This window comes from Gorilla gorilla, chromosome 2, assembly GCF_029281585.2.
Source record: "Gorilla gorilla gorilla isolate KB3781 chromosome 2, NHGRI_mGorGor1-v2.1_pri, whole genome shotgun sequence".
NCBI classification, from domain to species: Eukaryota; Metazoa; Chordata; class Mammalia; order Primates; family Hominidae; genus Gorilla; species Gorilla gorilla.
This window is the reverse complement of record NC_086017.1, coordinates 144,592,829-144,611,930: the sequence shown is the minus strand read 5'-3', so window position 1 is coordinate 144,611,930 and position 19,102 is coordinate 144,592,829. Positions and strand designations below refer to the sequence as shown.

The 19,102-nt window shown below is 50.4% G+C and overlaps 1 protein-coding gene and 1 pseudogene across 1 annotated transcript in view; both read right to left on the bottom strand.

Moving 5' to 3' along the window:
* BFSP2 (beaded filament structural protein 2) overlaps positions 1 to 19,102 on the bottom strand; it is a 75,239-nt gene that overhangs the window by 46,589 nt on the left and 9,548 nt on the right. The gene's annotated exons all lie outside the window — the stretch shown is intronic.
* LOC134758138 (AF4/FMR2 family member 4-like) lies at positions 17,797 to 18,728 on the bottom strand (annotated as a pseudogene).

The window sequence follows — 19,102 nt, the reverse complement described above, 5'->3', positions numbered from 1 at the left end:
ATCTCAGGAATCCAATCTAACATAAGTGTTCTCCTCAGCCTCATGCTTTTCCTCCTGGAAAACCTCAAGGTCAAACTGTCTTGAGCTTTAGTCTGTCGAGAGTGGACCCGGGCACACAGACTCTGGAATCCAACTACCCACATTAAAGGTTTTGTCTCTATCACTTCAACCTGTGAACCTTGGAAAAGTTATTTAACTGGTGCTGTGTATCAGTTTCCTCATCTATAAAAAGGAATCATACAAGGAATGGCCTCATAGGGTTTTTGTGAGGTTAAATGATTTAAGATGTGCAAAACCCTCAGAACAAATTCTGGCATATAGTATGTGCTCAATAAATGTCAGCTTTCTTAATCTCCACTGGAATTAAGGGACACTTACGGGCAGTAAAGGGATAGATATGCTTTACCCCTTGGCCCAGGCTAATGTAACGAAGGGAACAAACTATTCTCTGTTGTCAGAAACATAACCTCAATTGATTCCAGTGGGACGTAATGGACAGTTTAGTGTGTTGTTGCCAGGATGGACGTGTCTGATGTCCTACTGGAAGAATCATGAAAGAATCCTCACCCTTACACTGCCTGAAACGCCACCCCATTCTCCAACCCCAAGCTGGCTGAGGAGCAGGGAGGTGGGATTCTGGTAAGTAGAGGATTAGGAAAGGCAGGGAAATGCTCACTTGATCTTGTGTGAACATCAGCAAAAAGAAGGTATAGGACTCAAAGTGTTAGACTTGGATTGGGAAACCAAGGTTCAAGTCCTGGCTCTGCTTTTCACCAGACATCATATTTATCACTGCTGAGCTTCAGTTTCTTTATCTGTAAAAAGGAGGTAATGACACCTGTTCTGCTTATTCTAAAGGGAGGCTGTGAAGATCTAGAGCATACAGCCACGGAGAACATGCTGGGTTCCTTGAGCTGCTAAGCACTGAAGTCCCACCAATGGTGACAAAGGTCTAAGGAGAACATTGCAATTGCACAAAATGATCCTTGGGAATTCTTTAGAAGGGCGCCATCTTGGAGACCCAGAATCAATAAAACCAGCATGGCTGGGAGTTTTCTCCAGCATTTGAATAAATTGTTGTTTCTTTGGTTGAACCATGATGAGATAATTGGCTTAAACCAGGAGTCATGCATGGTATCTGGAAACTTCCTTACTTGAATCACCAGCATCATACTCAGCATGCATAATCCTCTCATCATGAGAGGCACAGGGGAAATGAGCCAGCCTGTCTGGAAAGGAAGCAAATGCATGCTTTCCATCTCCCACTCAGTACTGGACATGAGGCTATGCCATCACCACTTAATGCCAGCACCACTTAAATAATGTTTCTCTCTCTCTGCCCTGTACTTGCTGGAGGCACATGCCCATATCATGTAGGGTGTCAGAGCAGAGAGCTCTTAGGAAGAGCTGAGCTGTGGGGACTTCCTCCCACGCAGAAGAGGGAGGCTTCCGCAGAATTCTCTGCCATGTGCTTCTAGGCTTCCTCAACTCAGAAATTTTATTTTAGAGTTTTAGAATGTGAAGAGCTCTTGGAAATCATGAAAGATGAAGAATCAAGATGGAAGTTTGATGGCTTGTCCCAGGCCCCAGAGTGGACCCTTTGCTTTTTGGAATCCAACAGCAAGGACTCATGGGAATATCGTGGGCTTTGACTTGGAGAGACAGGGCTCAAACCTCATCTTTGTCACTTAGTGATTGTGTAATTCTCTAAAAGTCTATTTGTAGAAAAGGGATAAGGGAGCTTTCTTTCCTGGATTGCAAGATGATTAAAAGAGATGTATGTATAAAGGGATGCTCAGTTGTCTGAGCTGAGATGACTGCAAAGTCACTGCACTCCTCTTACAATGCCTGACAGGTGCTTCCATCTTTGGGAGGTGTGGAGCCCTTGACAGGCATGTCAGCAGGGGGCATTTGGGAGGGCAGCCTGTGAGGGTGAGGGGATGCCAGTGGGCCATACTGCAGAGGCAGAAACTTGAGGGGGAGGGGTCACAGGCGGTCAACGGAAGAAGGGGCTTGTGCCTGCAGATGCTCCAACAGGGGAGTCTAAGAGGAATCCAGAAAAGTGTCCCCAAGAGAAAGAATCTGACTTTAATGTTAGCCGGACCCAGACGCTGTGACACTAACTTAAAACAATATCTGACAAGGAAGAGCTTTTTCCCTTCCCTTCCCTTCCCTTCCCTGCCCTGCCCTTCCCTGCCCTTCCCTGCCCTGCCCAGCCCTGCCCTGCCCTGCCTCCCCCTCCCCTCCCGCTCCCCTCCCCCTCCCCTCCCCTTCCCCCTCCCCTCCCCTCCCCTTCCCCCTCCCCTCCCCTCCCCTTCCCCTCCCCTCCCCTTCCCCTCCCCTCCCCTTCCCCCTCCCCTCCCCTCCCCCTCCCCTCCCCTCCCCTCCCCCTCCCCTCCCCTTCCCCCTCCCCTCCCCTCCCCTTCCCCCTCCCCTCCCCTCCCCTTCCCCCTCCCCTCCCCTCCCCTTCCCCCTCCCCTCCCCTCCCCTCCCCTCCCCTCCCCCTCTCCTCTCCTCTCCCCTCCCCCTCTCCTCTCCTCTCCCCTCCCCCTTCCCTCCCCTTCCCTTCTTTATTTCCCTTCCCTTCCCTTCCTTTCCCTTCTTTATTTCCCTTCCCTTCCTTTCCCTTCTTTATTTCCCTTCCCTTCCCTTTTTCCCTTCCCTTCTTCCCTTCTTCCCTTCTTCCCTTCTTCCCTTCTTCCCTTCCCTTTCCCTTTCCCTTTCCCTTTCCCGTCCCTTTGTCCTGTTTAGATTTCAACTGGGCTAGAAACAGCCACAGGGAAGTGGGAGTGAAGAGAATAGCAGGAAAGAGAGACGGAACTGACTTCAGCATCCTTGCTAGGTGCTTGGCCCTACCTGGGCAGGGGAGAAAGTGAAGGTTGATATGTTGAATAATATATCAACTGGACATTCTGTTTCCTGAGTTGATACTGTTTTGTGGCTTAAAACGAGTGTGACGTTTTTAGTTTCCTGCAAGTGATCAGAAAAATCATGGGACCCTCCATGTTTTCGCCCAGGGGCTGGGAAGAATGTCTACCACCCACTGAACAAGTTGAAAGGGATCTTGGGTGAGGGCCCTATCAAACCAAACCTGCATTTGTAACTGTACTTTGTGAGTCCTTCCTGTTTGACCTACGGTTGACATCCACACATGCCCAGCACAGTGCTTGGCATGTAACAGGGATGGACCAATGTGTGGATTTGTTTACACTTCATCCCTTCTAGACCTCCAGGTCCCAGAGTCGAAGAATTTTGGCTCTAATATTTGAACTCCCATAGTGCTTGGTGCATAGTAAGCCCTCCTTAAAAATCTCATGAATGACCATAATAAAACCAAAACCTGTGCCAGCCTTATAGTAGCTACCATGACAATGTCACACTGAGAGACTGCTGGTGAGGAAGAAGGCAGAGCCAATGCATGCCACCGTCACCCAGGATTCTGTATTTACACGTGACAGTAGTTACACCCACAGGCTAAGGAGTTGTACCTTATCTGTGACACCGACAAAGCCTTCTCCCACTGATTTCATTCTCCTTTAAATTTCAAAAGGATCAGAACCAGGCCAGGCATGGTGGCTCACGCCTGTAATCCAGCACTTTGGGAGGCTGAGCCTAGCGGATCACCTGAGGTTAGGAGTTTGAGACCAGCCTGGCCAACATGGCGAAACGCTGTCTCTACTAAAATACAAAAATTAGCGGGGAGTGGTGTTGTGCACCTGTAATCCCTGCTACTTGAGAGGCTGAGGCATGAGAACTGCTTGAATCCAGGAGGCAGAGGTTGAACTGAGCCGAGATTGTGCCAAGGCACTCCAGCCTGGGTGACAGAGTGAGACTCTGTCTCAAAAACAATAACAACAACAATCAAAACAAAAACAAAAAACAAACCCACAAAAGGATCAGGACCATGATGGCAGGTGGAATGATAACTCTCCTTTTCCAGATAAAGCAGCTGGAGGTGGGAGAGATTAGGGACCTGGGCAAAAGTATTTGGTGGGCTGAGACTGGAACTCAGGACCCTTGACTCTAAACTCAAGGTCTGACCTAAGCTCCAAAGCAACCCAGAATGCACCTGAAAAAGGAAAGAAACGAGGTTTCTTCTGTCACGAATAGAAGTAGAAGAGAAGGCCGGGCATAGTGGCTCACGCCTGTAATCCCAGCACTTCGGGAGGCCTAGGCAGGTGGATCACGAGGTCAGGAGTTCCAGACCAGACTGACCAAGAAGGCGAAACTCCATCTCTACTAAAAATAAAAAATAAAAAAATTAGCCGGACGCGGTGGTAGGCGCCTGTAATCCCAGCTACTTCTGAGGCAGGAGAATCGCTTGAACCCGGGCGGCGGAGGTTGCAGTGAGCCGAGATTGAGCCACTGCACTCCAGCCTGGGTGACAGAGTGAGACTCCATTCCCCGCCGCCCCCCCCCACCCCCCGCCCCGCAAAAAAAAAAAAAGCAGAACAGAATAGAAACAGACTAGCTGGTCAATATATGCAAAGTCTCAGGGGAAAATGAAATTTTATGGTTGATTTATAATCCTCAGGAAAGTGGGAGTTGTCCTGGAAATTCTGACATGAACCGGACGACTGCAGGGCAGTATGAATTGCGTGATTGGCTTTCCAGGATCAAGGTGGCTTTGGCAGTCAGGAGGTGATTATAGGAATCCAGGGCTTGACACAAATAACATTTTGCAGCTGAGTGACTAGGTATGCAAGACAATTCCTGGAGCAGCCAGCAGGTGGCGCCACCTGCCAAGAGAACCAGGTCAGAGGCGGTAGCCCGGGACACCCCCATCTCAAAGGGGCTCTGGCAGCTCTGATTTGGCCTGCAGGCCACTCTGAGATCGCTGCCACAAAGTGGAATGCTCCTGAGTCAGCAGGACCATCCCTGTGTAACACTGTGCAAATGCTCATTCCTACCCCCGCCCCCGCCGCCTCCCCCACCACCCCACCGCCAGCCCCCAAAGTACGGAAAAGTTGGCTGGGCAGGTGATGTCAGAGGGCTGTGTAGTCCATGTGGTTATTATTGTTTTAAGTACTATAAATGATGACACAAATTACTACCACAGTTTGCCGAATGCTTACCATGGGCAAGCACTATGCTAAGTGTTCCAAGTGAATTATTTAATTCCCACAACAACCAGGTGGAGTGAATAGTACAGGACGTTGGAATTCAGAGAGGTTAAGCGATTTGCCTTGGGTCACAAAGCCAGTCAATGGCAAAACCAGAGTTTGAACTCAGTTCTTTTGCACTTTACAGCTTGCACCATTAGCCACTGTGATATTCTGTTGCAGTCTCCCTCTTTCCCTCCCTCCCTTTTCTTCCTTCCTCTTCCATCCTTCCTACTTTCCTTATTGCCTTCCTTCTCTTCTTTCTTTGTGCCTGGCATTGTGCTAGGTTTTAGGTTCAGAAATAATCAGACTATACCTCTGCTCTTAGGATTTTCAGTGTAACAGAGAAGCTCAAAATCACAGCAGTGGGTGTCTGGAACCATGACAGGGTGTGTCCAAGAAGGAGCAAGAAGGCTCACGTATTCAGTACCAGGTATAGGCAGGCACAATCCTGGGGCTGTCCAAGTTAGAAATTCCAGCTGTTCATTGGTTTAATCTGGGCTTTTGTGAACTTGGCTGAGGCGTTGGCTTTGCTGTCTCTCGGCAACCCCCCCATCCGGACAGTTTCTCCCTACCCTGCCATTTGGCAACACCTGGGCTATATTCTGGCAGGTGCTGGGCTGGGGGTAATATAACTGCTGCTTCATTAATGTTGGGGCATAGGCTACCACCTGAGCCTCAGGAATGAAGGAGGTGCCCAAAATGTACTGAACATTCCCATTTCCAGCCAGCCAACCAAAGAATGGGGACAGTGAGCTCATCGGAGGCTGCCTGTCTTCTATAGGCTTCATCCACTGCTCAGAGATGATGGGGAGCAGTGAGAGCCTCCTCTATGGCTGCGGGCTTGGGAGATCAGAACATTCCACCCTCTGATTTTACAGATGAGGAGCCTCAGAGGGAAAGGGCTTCATCTCAGGGTACACAGAAGTGAAGAGAGAGGTAGGAGTCAGTGGCACCAGGTCTCTGCATGTCCAGGGAAAGGATCCATCTCATCTGCCTACCAGAATTCTAAAAGGGAATCTTGCCTATTCCCTGTGTGTCTGCAGGGAGATGTCAGCGAGATCCAATGCCTTTATCTAACAGTTAAGAAAACTGAGGCTGAGAGAGGTGGAGTAACTTGTCCGAGGTCACACAGTAGCTTAGTGGCATTTACTGTGTTTCTACTATGTGAACAGCATTCTCTTGGACTCTCTGTACAGCTTTCCTTTCTGGACCCCAATAGCCCAAGTAGTTTGATAGGATGTGGTGGATTTTTTTTTCTTTTTTTTTTTGAGATGGAGTCTCGCTTTGTTGCCAGGCTGGAGTGCAGTGGCGCTATCTTGGCTCACTGCAACCTCTGCCTCCTGGGTTCAAGCAATTTTCCTGCCTCAGCCTCCCGAGTAGCTGGGACTATAGGTGCGCACCACCACGCCCAGCTAATTTTTGTATTTTTAGTAGAGGCGGGTTTTCACCATGTTGGCCAGGATGGTCTTGATCTCTCGACCTTGTGATCCACCCGCCTTGGCCTCCCAAAGTGCTGGGATTACAGGCGTGAGCCACCACGCCCAGCCAGGATGTGGAATTTAATTTCAAGTACAAAAGGAAGAGAGGATGAAATGGGTTAGGTGCAGAAATACTGATATTTCTGGAACATTTTTAAATAACAGTTGACAAAACAGGACAAAATGTTGGGAATCAGGACTATAATGTGAAAAGAACAATAGCCGGTGTTATGGATTTAATGGCGTACCATCCAAAAGATAAGTTGCAGTCCTGACCCCCAGTACCTGTGAAGGTGACCTTTTTTTTGGAAATAAGATCTTTACAGATGTCATCAAGTTGAGGTCATTAGGGTAGGCTCTCATCTAATGTAACTGGCATCCTTATGAAAAGAGGAAAATTTGGACACAGACATACGGAAGAATGAAGGTAGAGATGGGGGTGATGCATCTACGGGCCAAGGAAGGCCAAGGACTGCCCGCCATCACCAGAGCTGGGAGAGCAGCCTGGGACCGACTCTGTCTCACAGTCCTCACAAGGAGCTGCCCCTGCTGACATCTTGGTTTCCAGCCTCTAGTCTCCAGGCCTGTGAGAGAATAGCTTTCTGTTGTTTTAAGCCACCCAGTTTGTAATACTTTGTTATGGTAGCCCTGGGAAACCAACATAGCTGCCTCTTATTAACTGATTACTTTGTGGGACACTTCCATTTGTTGATTTAACCAATATTTATCATGCATCTATGTGCTGGCCGCCATCCTGGGTGATAGAGAAATAACAGGAGCCAGAGAGGACAGATTTCTCCCTTCCCGACGCATACTTTCTAGTTTACATGCATTATCTCCAGCCAGCATCCCCACAGCAATCCTATGAAACAGGGATTATTCTCCCTTAATGTATGGATAAGGAAATGGACTCTTAGGGGTTAGTAACAGGGCCGGGGCCTCTCTTGTGGGAAGGAGTCAGCTGGACTTGCTATGTTCTAACTCAGTTGATTGCATAGATGCAGGACTGCCAAGATAGACTCTGGGGGAGAGATGGGTGAGACAGGTAGGAGTGTGGATTCCACAGACACACTCTGCTCAGCACGTGAGAGGCACAGAGTGGGCCTTGCTCCTAAAGTCACAGCACAGCCCAAGCAATTACCTCTCAGCCCCCAGCCTCACAGGGGCTGCACAGGACACGTGAGAAGAGAGGTCGCTTGCACCTCGGTTCTGACTCCGTGGTCCTCCCACCACGGTGGAGGAGGAGGCTGAGGATGCCTGCTTGCTGTAAGGAAGTAAAACCATGGCCCTGACCGTTGGCAGCTGACAGCTAGACCAGAGTATTCTCACCTATGCACGAGCGTTTACAGAATATCAGCAATAATCAGACCAGCTCACTCTGTGATCATGGTGGAAGGAGATGGAGACAAGGGCACGCGGTGATTCTATCTGGACAGAGAGGCAAGGACGCTCTGCAACCACAAAAACTCAACATCCCCTCTTCCAGCTGACTTGAGTGATGACTGCTGCTTCTTTACTAACAGCAGCTCTATGCCTGCTTCATTCCTTCCACCTCCTGTGTAAAGATTATTAAGATCCCCAATCATCAAACTGCCCCTACTTCCTGACAGCATCAAATGCAGAACAAGCCTTTCTTAAACCTTTCCCCGACAACCTAACACAGGCCTAAACCTCATAACAAGCCCCTCCCAACTCCCTTTTCCTGAGATGTCCCGGGTTCTCCTGGTACATTTTTCTGTTGCTGCGGCATGCTAATACACTGTTTCCACCTATGAGTATGTGCTCAGGGGTCTTTGGCTGGTGGGATTTAACAGAGCCATGCCTCACTCCGTGGAGATTGGCATCTTGGCCCCTACCACTGGGCTAGGTGGTGGTGAGAGGTGATCGCCCCTGTCGGGGGCAGGGGTCCCAGCCCAGCAGTCTGTGGAAATCCCTCATGCCAGGCCTCGCCCACCCGAGCAGGTGCTCACCTCCTGTGATGGAGTGGTTTGGTGGAGCCGGAGCCACACACCATGGGGCGTCTCTGAACTCTACTCAGATAAAGTCATTCTGCCTTGAGTGCTGACTGCTCAGCACATTTTTCTGAGTATTAAAATCACTGAAAAAGAAAACAAGAAATCCCGAGGAGGGCTGTGCTATTCCCCAGCAGCAAAGCTATTAAACTTGCAAGTCTCAGTTCTGAGCCATCTGATGGGTCGGAAGCCGCACAGCCTCATGCGTCCTGGTTAAAGCAGTTAGTTCCAGTTAGAGATGTGCTCACAGTTTCTTCCAAATTAAAAGAGGCAGAGAAGGGCAGAAAAAGAGGCACATCCCAAAGTCTGAACTCACAGAGTGGGGCCTGTGTCGACTATAGCTCTATCTTATCAAACGGGCACTCTACGTAGACTGTGTGCCCGCCTACCCTTCAGGGTTCTGGGACAGGACTAACTCGGGCCTTATAGACGAATGTGACAGGAAGTTTTTAAACAGTATTTTAGGGGTAGAAACAACACTGAATTGATCCTGGCTGGAACACTAACTGTGGCCTCAGTTTCTTTATCTGTAAAATGGGTATTACGGGCTGAATTGTGTCCTTCCTCCCCCAAATTCCTGTGCTGAAATCCTAACCCCCAGTACCTCAGAATGTGACTGTATTTGGAGAAAGGGTCTTTAAAGAGGTAATTCGGTTAAAATGAGGTCCTGATGGTGGGCCCTACTCCAAGATGCCTGGTGCCCTTCTGAGAAGAGGAAGTTTGGACACAGATGTACAGAGGGAAGCCTGCGTGAGGACACGGGGTGAAGATGCCCTTCCATGAGCCAAGGAGAGAGGCCTCAGAAGAAACAATCCTGCTGGCACCTTGATCTTGGACTTCTGGCCTCCAGAATAGGGAGAAAATGCCTTTCTGTTGTTGAAGACACACAGTCCATGGGCCTTTGTTCTGGCAGCCCAAGGTGACAAATACACTGCACATAATCCCATCTTCCTAGGTAGCCCCATATGTTATGGAGAGGCCCAAATTAAGACAGAGAGTAAAAGTTCTTGTTAATGTTTGCAGACGTCACGCAACACAAAGGTCATATCAGAGGCCTGCAGTTCATTGAAGACTGTGGATGGTTTTATCCTCATGAGTCTTACGGAAGTAAATGATTTTGTTAGGGAAGGAACATGATTTTGTTAGGAAAATCATAGGTATGTTCTCAGTGGTCTTTGGCTGGTGGGATTGAGCAGGGACATGCCTCACAGAAGATGAACCCAGAGAACTCCCAGAGTGCCTATGCCCACTCTGGGGGGTGGCTGGATCTGGGCCAACTGCACCCAGGAATTCAGGGGCCTACCCAAGGCTGTCCCTGGAGATGTTCCTGGCCTGGGTGGGCTGGATGCTGCCATGAGCGCCTCATTTCCCAGGCAGTCTCCTCAGGGACGCTGGGTACCCACACCCAGTGAACTCCCGCGACCTCCTGGGGCTTCTCCTCCTTGTCCCAGTTACTCCTCATGTGAGAGCAATGGTTTCATCTTCATTGCACAGATGAACAAAACAAGGCCCGTGTTTCCCTGGTGGGTGAGTGATAATAAATCTCTCCATCACCTAACCTTTCTCCTCAGAGCTGGAGAAAGGTTACCTGGGGAGTGGGAATGAAGATGATGAAAATGAAGTAAAGTTGAAAGCTGGGAATGGTACCCAGAAGTTCTCTGGGCAGTAGGGCTAGCAGTAGGAGCTGAGGAGGCGGGAGGAGAGGGGAGAGAACAGGGGTGAGTAGAGGGGAGAGGACAGGGGTGAGTAGAAGGGAGAGGGCAGGGGTGAGTAAAGGCAAGAGGGCATGGGGGACTAGAGGGGTGAGTAGAGGGGAGAGGATAGGGATGAGTAGAGGGGAGAGGACAGGGGTGAGTAAAATGGAGAGGACAGGGTCTAGTAGAGGGGTGAATAGAGGGAGATGACAGAGGTGAGTAGAGAGAGAGGAGAGGACAGGGGTGAGTAGAGGGGAGAGGACAGAGGTGAGTAGAGGGGAGAGGACAGAGGTGAGTAGAGGGGAGAGGACAGGGGTGAGTAGAGAGGAGAGGGCAGGGGTGAGTAAAATGGAGAGGATAGGGTCTAGTAGAGGGGTGAATAGAGGAGAGGTGACAGAGGTGAGTAGAGGGGAGAGGACGGGTGAGTAGAGGGGAGATGGCAGGGGTGAGTAGAGGGAAGAGGACAGGTGAGTAGAAGGGAAAGGACAGGGTTGAGTAGAGAGGAGAGGGCAGGGGTGAGTAGGGGGAAGAGGACAAGGGCGAGTAGAGGGGAAATGGCAGGAGTGAGTAGAGGGGTGAGTAGAGGGGAGATGGCAGGGGTGAGTAGAGAGGATAGTAGAAGAGAGAGGGAAGGGATGAGTAGAGGGGAGATGGTGGGAGCGAGGAAAGGGATGAGTAGAGGGGAGAGGGCAGGGGTGAGTAGAGGGGAGAGGGTAGAGGTGAGTAGAGAGAGGACGAGGGTGAGTAGAAGGGAGAGGGTGGGGTGAATAGAGGGGAGATGGCAGGGTGAGTAGAGGGGAGAGAACGGGGTGAGTGGAAGGGAGATGGCAGGGCCGAGTAGAGGGGTGAGGACAGGGGTGAGCAGAAGGGAGAGGGGAGAGGACACGGGTAAGTAGAGGGGAGAGGCAGGGGTGACTAGAGGGGTGGGTAGAGGAGAGATGGCAGGGGTGAGTAGAGAGATGAGTAGAGGGGAGAGGGCAGGGGTAAGTAGAGGGGAGAAGGCAGGGGTGAGTAGAGGGGAGAAGGCAGGGCTGAGTAGAGGGGAGAGGGCAGGGGTAAGTAGAGGGGAGAAGGCAGGGGTGAGTAGAGGGGAGAGGGCAGGGCTGAGTAGAAGGGAGAAGGCAGGGATGAGTTGAGGGGAGGTGGCAGGAGTAGAGGGGTGAGTAGAGGAGAGAGGGCAGAGGTGAGTAGAGGGGAGACAGCAGGGTGCATAGAGGGTGAGTAGAGGGGAGAGGACAGGGGTGAGTAGAGGGCAGAGGACGGGTGAATAGAGGGGAGATGGCAGGCATGAGTAGAGGGGAGAGGGCAGGCATGAGTAGAGGGATGAGTAGAGCAGAGGGGGCAGGGGTGAGTAAAGGGGAGAGAACAGGGCTGAGTACAGGGGAGAGGACAGGGGTGAATAGAAGAGAGAGGGCAGGGGTGAGTAGAGGGGAGAGTGTAGGGGCAAGTAGAGGGGTGAGTAGAGGGGAGAGGGCAAGGGTGAGTAGAGGGGAGAGGGCAAGGGTGAGTAGAGGGGAGAGAACAGGGGTAAGTAGAGGGGAGATGGCAGGGGTGAGTATAGGGGAGATGGAAGGGGTTAGTAGAGGGGAGATGGCAGGGTGTATAGAGGGATGAGTAGAGGGGAGAGAACAGGGGTCAGTAGAGGGCAGACACAGGACAGGGGTGAGTAGAGTGGTGAGTAGATGGGAGATGGCAGGCATGAGTAGAGGGGAGATGACAGGGGTGAGTATAGGGGAGAGTAGAGGGGAAAGGGCAGGGGTGAGTAGAGGGGAGAGGGCAGGCATGAGTAGAGGGGACAGGACGGGTGAGGAGAAGGGAGAGGACGGGTGAGTAGAGGAGAGAGGACGGAGTTGAGTAGAGGGCAGAGGACAGGGGTGAGTAGAGAGGACAGGGGAGAGGGCAGGGTTGAGTAGAGGGGTGAGTAGAGCGGAAGGGGCAGGGGTGAGTAGAGGGGAGAGAACAGGGCTGACTAGAGGGGAGAGGACAGTGGTGAAGGGGGAGGGCAGGGGTGAGTAGAGTGAGAGAACAGGGGTGAGTAGATGGGACATAGCAGGGGTGAGTAGAGGGAAGATGGCAGGGTGTGTAGAGGGATGAGTAGAGAGGAGAGGACAGGGGTGAGTAGAGGGGAGAGGACGGGGTGAATAGAAGGGAGAGGGCAGGGGTGAGTAGATGGGTGAGCAGAGGGGAGAGGACGGGCGAGTAGAGGGGAGATGGCAGGGCTGAGTACAGAGGTGAGTAGAGGGGAGAGGGCAAGCGTGAGTAGAGAAGAGGGCGAGGGTGAGTAGAGGGGAGAGGGCAGGGGTGAATAGAGGGGAGGTGGTAGGAGTCAGTAGAAGGGTAAGTGGAGGGGAGATGGCAGGGGTGAATAGAGGGGAGATGGCAGGGTGCATAGAGGGATGAGTAGAGGGGAGAGGACAGGGGTGAGTAGAGGGGTGAGTAGAGGGGAAATGGCAGGTGTGAGTAGAGGGGAGATGACGGGTGAGTAGAGGGGAGAGGGCAGGGATGAGTAGAGGGGTGAGTAGAGTGGAGGGGGCAGGGGTGAGTAGAGGGGTGAGTAGAGCGGAGGGGGCAGGTGTGAGTAGAGGGGAGAGGACGGGGTGAATAGAAAGAGGGCAGGGGTGAGTATAGGAGTGAGTAGAGGGGAGAGGACAGGGGTAAGTAGAGGGGAGAGGACAGGGGTGAGTAGAGGGGTTTGTGGAGGGGAGAGGGCAGGGTTGAGTAGAGGGGTGAGTAGGGGAGAGAGGGCAGGGGTGAGTAGAGGGGAGAGGGCAAGGGTGAGTAGAGGGGAGAGGAGAGGGGTGAGTAGAGGGGAGAGGACAGGGGAGAGGGCAGGGTTGAGTAGAGGGGTGAGTAGAGCAGAGGGGGCAGGGGTGAGTAGAGGGGAGAGGACAGGGGTGAGGGGAGAGGGCAAAGGTGAGTAGAGGGGAGAGGACAGAGTTGAATAGAGGGGAGAGGATGGGGAGAGGATGGGGGAGAGGGCAGGGTTGAGTAGAGGGGTAAGTAGAGCAGAGGAGGCAGGAGTGAGTAGAGGGGAGAGGACTGGGGCAAGTAGGGGGAGAGGACAGGAGTGAATAGAAGGGAGAGGGCAGGGATGAGTAGGGGGGTGAGTAGAGGGGAGAGGGCAAGGGTGAGTAGAGGAGAGATGGCGGGGGTGAGTAGAGGGGAGATGGCAGGGGTGAGTAGAGGGGAGATGGCAGGGTGAGTAGAGGGGTGAGCAGAGGGGACAGGGCAGGAGTGAGTAGTGGGGAGAGGACAGGGATGAGTAGAGGGGAGAGGACAGGGATGAGTAGAGGGGAGAGGGCAGGTGTGAGTAGAGGGAAGAGGGCAGGGGTGAATAGAGCAGACGTGGTAGGAGTGAGTAGAGGGGTAAGCGGGGGGGTGGCAGGGGTAAGTAGAGGTGAGATGGCAGGGGTGAGTAGAGGGGAGGGGGCAGGGGTAAGTAGAGGGGATAGGGCAGTGGTGAGTAGAGCAGAGATGGCAGGGTGAGTAGAGGAGTGAGTAGAGGGGAGAGGACAGCGGTGAGTAGAGGGGTGAGTAGAGAGGAGATGGCAGGTATGAGTAGAGGGGAGAGGACAGGGCTGAGTAGAGAGGAGAGGGGAGAGGGCAGGGGCGAGTAGAGGGGTGAGTAGAAGGGAGAGGGCAGGGGCAGGTAGAGGGGTGAGTAGAGGGGAGAGAGCAGGGGTGAGTAGAGGAGAGAGAGCAGGGGTGAGTAGAGGGGAGAGGGCAGGGGTGAGTATAGGGGTGAGTAGAGGGGAGAGGGTACGGGTGAGTAGAGAGGGCAGGGGTAAGTAAAGGGGAGAGGATGGGTGAGTAGAGGGGAGAGGACAGGGGTGAGTAGAGGGGTTTGTGGAGGGGAGATGGCAGGGGTGAGTAGAGGGGTGAGTAGGGGAGAGAGGGCAGGGGTGGGTAGAGGGGAAAGGGCAGGGGTGAGTAAGGTGAGAGGACGGGGTGAGTAGGGGGGAGAGGACAGGGGTGAGTACTAGGTTTTGTGGAGGGGAGAGGGCAGGGGTGAGTAGAGGGATGAGTAGGGGAGAGAGGGCAGGGGTGAGTAAGGTGAGAGGGCAGGGGTGAGTAAGGTGAGAGGACGGGGTGAGTAGAGGGGAGAGGATGGGGGGAGTAGAGGGGTTTGTGGAGGGGAGAGGGCAGGGGTGAGTAGAGGGGTGAGTAGGGGAGAGAGGGCAGGGGTGAGTAGACGGGAGCGGACAGGGATGAGTAGGGCGTGAGTACAGGGGCCAGGCAGGCGTGGGCAGTTACATTCAGCAGGGGACTTTGTCTTCTGCATAATTTTTCCCAGAGCCTGCTGAAATGCAGGGCTTTCTAACTTCCACACTGTAGTGTTATTTAGTTAGCGCTTATTTAGATGGTTATTTGTTGGTCCTGCAATAAACATGTAACTAAAAAGGACAAGTTGTTTTCCAGTGGTGGTCAGTTTGGTGGTGGAGATTTCCACTCCTCTGCCCTGCATTCACTCCCTCCTGAGGACTGCTGAAATCACTTCTCGTTTCTGCTGAATAATGCACTTGTGACAGCCAGCTCTACTAGCTCGTTTACAACCAGATAAATGAGTCTTTATGTGCTTTTCCCCAGCCAGACGACAATAAACTAGGTTTTATTTGCCTAAATTGAGTCCTCAAATTCGGTGGATCAGCATAAACCCTCTGGGAGAGCGCTGGGGACCCTGCGTAACATTCTGCTTGGTTCAGCCATTCTTTCACTAATTCCCCCGTAAAAAGCCACCACATTTGTCCTCAGCACTTGTGCCAGCTGCCTGGATTAGTTTTAATTTAGCTCTTCTGGAGAGTGTAGCCCTTTAGAACATCTTTCCTATTGCTCTTCTGTACGCTTGTTTAATTTGGCTGGGTTTGTTCTGAGAGGAGCTGTGGAGATGGGTCTTCTCTCCCACCGGGACACGTCAGTAGAAGGGTTCTCTTGCTTCCGTGGAGTTCTGAAGGCTTCCCCTGCCCCAAGACCTGATAGGAATTACTGCTTCCCCCACCCCAAAAGCCACTGACAGGACTTTTATTTATTACTGCATATTTTATTTAAGGTCAAACCTCCAAACAGTGTCAAAGAGTATACACCCCAAAGTAAGCCTGCTCCTGCCCTGTCTCCAGCCCCAGCCCTCTCACCAGAAGCCTCCACTGTCCGCAGCCCCTATGTGTGCTTCCAGAGAGGGTCTGCAGCCCCTGTGTGTGCTTCCAGAGAGGGTCTGCAGCCCCTGTGTGTGCTTCCAGAGAGGGTCTGCAGCCCCTGTGTGTGCTTCCAGAGAGGGTCTGCAGCCCCTATGTGTGCTTCCAGAGAGGGTCTGCAGCCCCTGTGTGTGCTTCCAGAGAGGGTCTGCCCTCCACTTTCTAAGAAACACAAATAGTAGCAGAGCACAGACGTGGTTACTCAGCGATACATTCTGGCGCCAGCTCCACGTCAGTATCTAACCAGCATCCTGGTTCTCTTCTCACAGCGGCAGAGGATTCTGCCGCGTTGTTTCTCTGTGTCAGACATTGCAGCCGCTTCCTGTCTCACTGCTGGTCTGGAATTTCAGAGAACCCCTGAGCTGGAGTTCTGAATTGAAACCTGGAGCCCGTCTGGTTCCACATTCACCTTTCACCACCGGCCGTTTCTTGAACACCCGCTGTGTGTCGAGGTATGCCTCTCTGTGCCAGGCTCTGGAAGTGGAGAGGGAGGGAGACAGAGCAGTGGCCCCGGCAGAGCTGGCGCTTGGTGGGAGGCCTGCCCGGCACCCAGACTGCCCTCAGGATGCCATGCCCGGCTCCCACCTTGGTCCACGCGGGGCCCCGCTCTGAAGGGCCATCTTCCGGCATCTTCCTTGGGACCCACATTCAGTCACCACTTCCTGGGGCACCCTCGCTGAGAACTAATCAATACCCTGCTCTTTCTGGAAACTCCCACAGCATATGTCGGTTGATCAACGCGCTCATGTAAGCAGCTGTTTGTGTTACTGCTCACTTAATGTATGTCTTCAAGTTTATTCAATTCCACAAACTTAAATAAAGCATTGATTATGTGCCAGGTGATTTACACACATCATTTCATTTACATTCCTGCACCAACCCGATGAGGTAGGTCTTCTAGCTGCATTTTTACAAAAATTTCAAACGTAAGTCACAAGAAATCTGTTATAGTGGACCCCCATATATGCATCACCCAGCTTCCTTGATTATAAGCACGTGGCCTATTTTGTTTTACTTGTGTCCACACGTCTTGCCACTCTGCCTGAGATTATTTTCAACAAATCCCAGACATCATATTATTTCTTCTTCAAATATTTCAGCCTGTACTGGCAAATTATAAGAATGCTTTAAAAAGAACACATGACTTCACAACCATGATCACGTCTAAAAATTAATAATACTTTCATAATACTTTCTCAATTATCAAATATCTAGTCAGTGTTAATCTTTTCTCGTGTCTAATATATTTTTTAATAGTTTGTTTGAATAGTGATCCAAATAAAGCCCATTTTGATGGGCTGATATGTTAATTTAGTCTCTTTTACTGTATAGATTTCTCTTACCATCTTGCTTCTTTCCCTTGCAATTTTTATTTGTTAAAAAATTGGGTCTTTTGTCTTATAGTTTCCCAGAGTTTGGATTTTGCTGGTTTCATCTCTATAATAATACTTTTATTATTTTCCTTATGACTAGTTGTCTAAATATCACTTATTAAAAAGTCCACCCTTCCTTCTATTGGCTTCAAGTGCTGCCTTTATTAAAACTAAATTTCCAGACACAGTAGAGCTTACTATAGAATTAACCAGTTCATCTGACCTCCTTCTTTTCTGTAAATTAGTAGTTTTATCTTGAGGCTTAATCATATTCAGGTTTTTTGTTTGTTTGCAAGACTACTTCATAGGTGGGGATGTGTACTCCACCAGGAGATACAGAACGGCTGCTGGTCGCATTTTGTGAAGGTCATAGCCATTTGATTATTGTTATTGCCTAGAGCCATTGTTTTATTATAGATATAAATAAAATTAATAATAATTCTATTATTTTTCTTTATTAGCTGGAATACATCTGTAAAAAGATAATTCCTCTCTTTATTTATTTTTCTTACCGGATATACCTATAGGTCTTATAAGAAAGGCAGGAAAATGCTTTATTTTCTCTCATTATTTACCAGTTTTAAAAATAATGAGTTGGTTCCTCAGTGGGCTCCAAAGGTGATTAATTAGTTTTTTTTTTTTTTTGGTGTTATACTGATATATTTGATGGATTTCAATCTATTGCAGTTAATGTTCTTAATAATATTCTTTTAAAAATTGATGGATCATGCTTTTATTCTATAACTGACTTACTTTAATATTTGAAAACTGTAAATGAGATTTTGTCTATTTCCCAAGAGGGGAGCTAACAGGTCTCTATGGATTCACTCGGAAGTGGCTCACAAGTCTTTCTTTAAACTTTAAAACATCTCTAAACTTTTACATTCTTTACTATTAAGGCAAAAAGGCAGTTCAAGTTCAATCAGAATTTCATGTTCAATTGCTTCACATAGTCACAATATTAAAAGCTCTGAATGTGTGACTTAGGTCCAGCGGTTAGAAAGGTATTTTCAGCCTGGCGAGATGTGCTTTGCTGCTGGGCTGCAGCTCATTTGTGCTGTCACCATGGGATTGGCTACTGTAGCGCTCAGAGGACAGCTCTGGTTCCACAGACTCCTGTCCGCCCACGGACTCCTGTCCGCCCACGGGCTGCACACAGGCAATAGGTTTCTGTAACATTGAACTGAACTTTGACACCAACGAAGGTGGGAAAGACTGATTTGAGTGCTGCCCACTTGGAAAAGATACGTGAGAGGGAGAATCCCCGTTTGCATTAGGGTCCCCAGGTGATTTGGAGCGCTGATATTCCTTGCTATGCTGATCATTCCCATGAGAGCTGGAATGACTGGAGCTTAACGAAGAGACAGCCTGGGGTTTCCCAGGGCTGGAAGAGCGCGGCTTGGAGTGCTGTGATCCATGCTGACATTTTTCTCTGGTCTTCTGCTCCCACTACTGCTATGTGAGTCACAGTCATGTCTCTGGCCACAACTGTTAGTGCCACTGCTGCCACCTGCACCAGTCTACTGGCTACTATGTCCACTCTGTAAGCCTGAGGACTGTTTCTGAGACAGAAATGCTGGGTGCAGAGGTCCTACTGGCGTCCATTTTCATCTGTTATAGGTGGTACCGTAGGCTTGGAAACTGCAATAAGCCTTGGTATAGATTTGTCTCCTATAAAATCTTTCATTTCACCATAGTTTCCAAGCCTACTCTGGATACAACTCGATAACTTATCTTCCTTGCTAGTAGTTTTGTATGGCTCAGCAAAGAGAAGAGAGCTAGGTGGGAAGGCAACTTCGTCCTGTTGCCTGATTCATTTCCTGATCCCGCCTTTCTTGTTCTTTCATACCCCCCACGGTCCGGGCTTTATGGTTCATGTTGCTTACCTTGACTTCTTTTTCTCCCCAGTGCAGCCTCCTTGGTGTCCATCCTTACGGCAGTTGGACCTCAGCTTTGCTGTTGCTTTAGATTCCACAGCATGAGGTGTAGACAAGTCCTGAGCACAGGAGTTCTGTCCCCATGGAGTTGGGGTAGCCACCCTCCCAGCACATGGATGTCTTCTTGTTCACCTTACTAGAAGCCCTGATAATATTCTTATTGATTCCTAACCATCTTCGGTTAGTGGGAGCTTCTTTGAATTGACTCCTAAATCTTCTGACATGACTGTAATAGTTTTTCATAGCGTCCTTGCTTTCCGGTATGACAAGATGTTTCAGACTCATCTTGTATATTTCCTATCCTCGAACCTGGA